We start from the raw sequence: 4,466 nt of genomic DNA, 5'->3' as shown, positions 1-4,466 counted from the left end.
TCCACTGAACTTATGTTCTGTTACAGGTTTAAACCAGTTTCTGCTCACTTAACCCGTTTATGTGCAACTTCTGTGCCTAGCCCTACTGATTTCAATGGGAATGGTACCGAAGCTAGTGCTACTATAAGTTAGCTGTGATGAAAGCATCTGATCAGCCCATTCCATTCCAGATGTGATATAAACTATTTCCAGACTCATTTTGACTCTTTGGAAAAAACTGATCTGGGAAAATCTTTAACCAATGGCACAATGGAGGAAATCTATTGCCCTTGTCACCACTGACCAAAGCAACATCTGGGACTTTGCAGCTATAGGATGAGTATCCTACGCATTTGGCAAGGAATATACATAATCTGTATTTAGATGTGAATTAAGATATAGTTTAATGTATTGATCCGCATAATCCCCCATCCGCAACGTTGCTACCAGTAACTCCCTCTGCACAAAACACACAAGATTTCCTTTTCACCAGCCAAGTCCTCCAACTCCTGTACTGTTTTCTTGTTTTTACCATGTTTTCTGTATCACTCTGAGTCACCTTTTAGAAACACAATTGTATTTTTATTGCAAAACAGCCTGTGGCCAGTGATATATATATATTCTCTATGAGATTATTACAAAAAAGACACTTATATTCAGAAAAAGGAAGGTGAATCACATTGTGTAAAACTAATTAACACTTGAAATATAGTTGAGCCTGCTCCTCAGAATGGCTTAGTTTGTTATTTTAAATGCTATTAAAACAGACTCCTGGTGCCCAATATTGCCAGTTTGCTCCTTGCTAAAACTCTAACGGAAGTGCCTTTGGGACAGCTGGCAGCGTGCCACTCACAACTTGGGTGTATTTTTCTGACTTTTCTCTAATTGTGTTTCCCTACTCTCCTTTGCAGTGCTAATCCACATCTACCCCCGGCGCCCCCCCCGCTGTTGTTCTGATTTAAGGCAGTTGTATTTCAAGTTGATGCATGGTTTTCAATGGAAAAGGTCACTGGCAGTAATCCGGTCCTGGGATAAAAACCCATCCATTTAAAAATTAAGCCCTAACTAGGTTGGTGCAAGACATTTCCTGTGAATTAATGCCTTGGGAGCCCAGATCCTAAACGGCCTTTTAGGTTGTGGTCTGAATCTCATCATAATCGGTCATTAATCCTGCAGGAAATTAACTTTGCCAAGGACAGTATTAAGAGCTGCTGGGTTCCCCCTCCATTATCCTGCATTTTTTATTATTGGTTTGCATGTGAGATTGTCACACGTGCCTTTTTCAATTCAGGCCTGACCCAAAGCTCATCAAGGTTAACAGAAGGACTTTTGTACATGCTGATAGCTGAGTGGGGTTGGATGGGGTTGGCTGAAGCCCTGTGTTCACAACTGGATCATTCCCCTTTGGCTTCAAAGAGAATGAAGGGTGCTTACCTTCTGTCCTTACTGGATGGATAATACAGACCCCTGCCCTGCATTATTGTTCTCTTGGAGTCAATCATCTGTGTTCATACAAGCATCAGTCCTGTCTTATTGCTAGAAGGCGGGGTAGAGTTGCACCTTATGGACCGGCAAGTAGATATACATACATATGTGTGTGTGTGTGTGTGTATGTATGCATGTGTGCCTGTGCATCTGTATGTGTATATATGTGTGCTTACATGTATGCATATGTGTATATGTATGTAGGTGTGCTTAGATGCATGTGTACACATATGTATGCATGTATGAGTATGCTTAGACACATGTATGTATGTGTGCTTTGATCAGGGGTGGGCAAAATGTGGCCCGCGGGCTGGATGTGGCCTGCCAGGCCATTCTATCCGGCCCATGGGCCCCCCCCCAAATTTAGAAAATTAATATTTATCTGCCCCTGGCTGCCTGTCATGTGGGCCTTGATGGCTTGCCAAAACTCAGTAAGCGGCCCTCCGCCCGAAATAATTGCCCACCCCTGGCTTAGATGTATGTGTGCATGTGTGTTTAGATGCATGTGTATATATGTGTGTGTTTATATGTATGCATGTATGTGTGTTTAGATGTATGTGTCTGCTTATATGTATGCATGTGTATGCTTACATGTGTGCGCTTAGATGCATGTATGTGTGCTTAGATGTAGGAATGTGTGTATATGTGTGCTTACACGTGCACATATGTATATGTTGGTGCATGTGTGTATATGCATGTATGTGTGCTTAAATGCATGTGTGTGTGCTTACACATAGGAATGTGTGTATATGTGTGCTTACACATATGCATGTGTGTATATGTTGGTGCATGTGTGTATATGCATGTATGTGTGCTTAGATGCATGTGTGCGCTTACATGTAGGAATGTGTGTATATGTGTGCTTACACGTACGCATGTGTGTATATGTTGGTGCATGTGTGTATATGCATGTATGTGTGCTTAGATGCATGTGTGCGCTTACATGTAGGAATGTGTGTATATGTGTGCTTACACGTACGCATGTGTGTATATGTTGGTGCATGTGTGTATATGCATGTGTGCGCGCTTAGATGCATGTGTCCACATATGTATGCATATATGTGTGCTTAGATGCATGTGTGTGTGCTTACATGTAGGAATGTGTGTATATGTGTGCTTACCTGTACACATGTGTGTATATGTTGGTGCATGTGTATATATGCATATATGTGTGCTCAGATGCATATGTGTGCACTTACATGTAGGAATGTGTGTATATGTGTGCTTAGATGTATGTACGGGTATGCATATATGCACGTGTGTATTTAGATGCGTGCATGTGAGCATGCATATATGTGTGTGTGTGTGTAGATGCATGCCTGTGTAGCGAGAGGCCGTCCCTCAGCCCTGCAGGGGGTGCAGAAGGCGGCGGCGGGGGGCACGGGGCTTGCTCTCACCCTGGCAGCCCGGCCCCTGCTCCATGCGGGACGTGCGGGACGTGCCCGGCCGCCGCCGCCGCCTCGCCCGCCAGGGCTGCGGGCCCCGGGAGCCGGTCCGGGCCGCTGCATGGCACCGAGACGGCGGAGATGTCTACTGCTCGAGACAACGTGTTATACAGCTGCAGACACGGGCGTTATACCCAGCGTCTCTGAACATCCGTCTGTCTGGCCACGGCGCCGTGTGTAGCGTTGTTACACACACAACTGTGCCACTGTGTCAGTGCACACCCGGAGAAGAGCTCTGGTGGGATCCGGCCAGCTCCGCACACTTCTTCTTCTGCCCCCCCCCTCCACATTTAGCACCTTTATATTTTAACCCCTGCTCTGCCGGAGATTTATTATAACCGACAAGTCAATCTGCCACTGCAGTTTCTCCCGCGTTCCCCCCAGCTCGGGACCCCCGATCTAGAGTATGCATGGACAGGTCTATCGTCATAGAGAGCATGCTGCTGCTATCCTGTTGAATACACACACACACACACACACACACACACACACACGCGGGTTTTCAGTCTTTTTACACACACCCACAGACATATATATATATATATATGCGGCCTATGCATGTATGTGTTTAGATGCATGTGGGTGCACATACATGTATGTGTGTGTTATATATACACAGCCACATACACACACAAAAGGGATTTTCAACCTTTTAATATGTGTTTAGATGCATGTGTGCACATATATGTATGCATGTGTTTTATACACATATATACATACATACATACACATGGCATTCTCAACCTTTTAATATGTGTACCCCCATGGCTGGATGCGGGGTGACAGCGGAGGAGGGGGAGGAGGGGGTGACAAGTGGCAGCAGACGTGTGTGCAGCCCTGTTCTCACCCCACCAGGGCCCTGCTCCTGTGAGGCAGCGGTGCTCCATCCCCACCTGCCCCCACGTACCCCCTGGGATCTTTCAAAGTATCCCCAGGGGTACACGTGCCCCCAGTTGACAACCCAATATACACGCACGGCAGTGGCACTGGTGGCAGGGGGGTGGGGGTGGCAACTGTCCACAGAAGCTGGCGGTGGTGTGGCCTGTACGGCACTGTCTGCAGGGCCCCCCAAAGCACGGGGCCCAGGTTGGTTGCCCTGATTTGACCCCCCCATGTATGTATATATGTATGTACATATGTGTGTGTGTGTTCTGTATCATAATAGAATAATATAGATAATGTTATGTGTGTCTATTCTAGTATATAGATAGATAGACGTTCAATTATATAGAAGACACTATTATCTAGACGATTAGACTACCGCACAGCTAATTCCACCATTCCTGTCTAGCATGGACACATCCCATTATCCACCGAGTTGTAGTCTGTGCTCGCTAGGAGCGGGGTGACAGGAGAGGTGGAGGCATATGCATGCTTGGATGGAGGTGGTGAAGGTGGGCTCCGCAAAGCCTGGGCTGGGCTGGGCGGGTGGCCGCACTGCGGAGCGGAGCGGAGCAGAGCAGAGCAGAGCGCAGCCCATTGTTCTCGGAACGCGGCGCTCTGTGACGCCACAGAGCAGACACACGCGCACGCGGGGAACGCCCGCCCCCGCCCCCG

Source organism: Alligator sinensis, unplaced genomic scaffold, assembly GCF_000455745.1.
Source record: "Alligator sinensis unplaced genomic scaffold, ASM45574v1 scaffold268_1, whole genome shotgun sequence".
NCBI classification, from domain to species: domain Eukaryota; kingdom Metazoa; phylum Chordata; order Crocodylia; family Alligatoridae; genus Alligator; species Alligator sinensis.
This window is presented reverse-complemented; position numbering follows the sequence as displayed.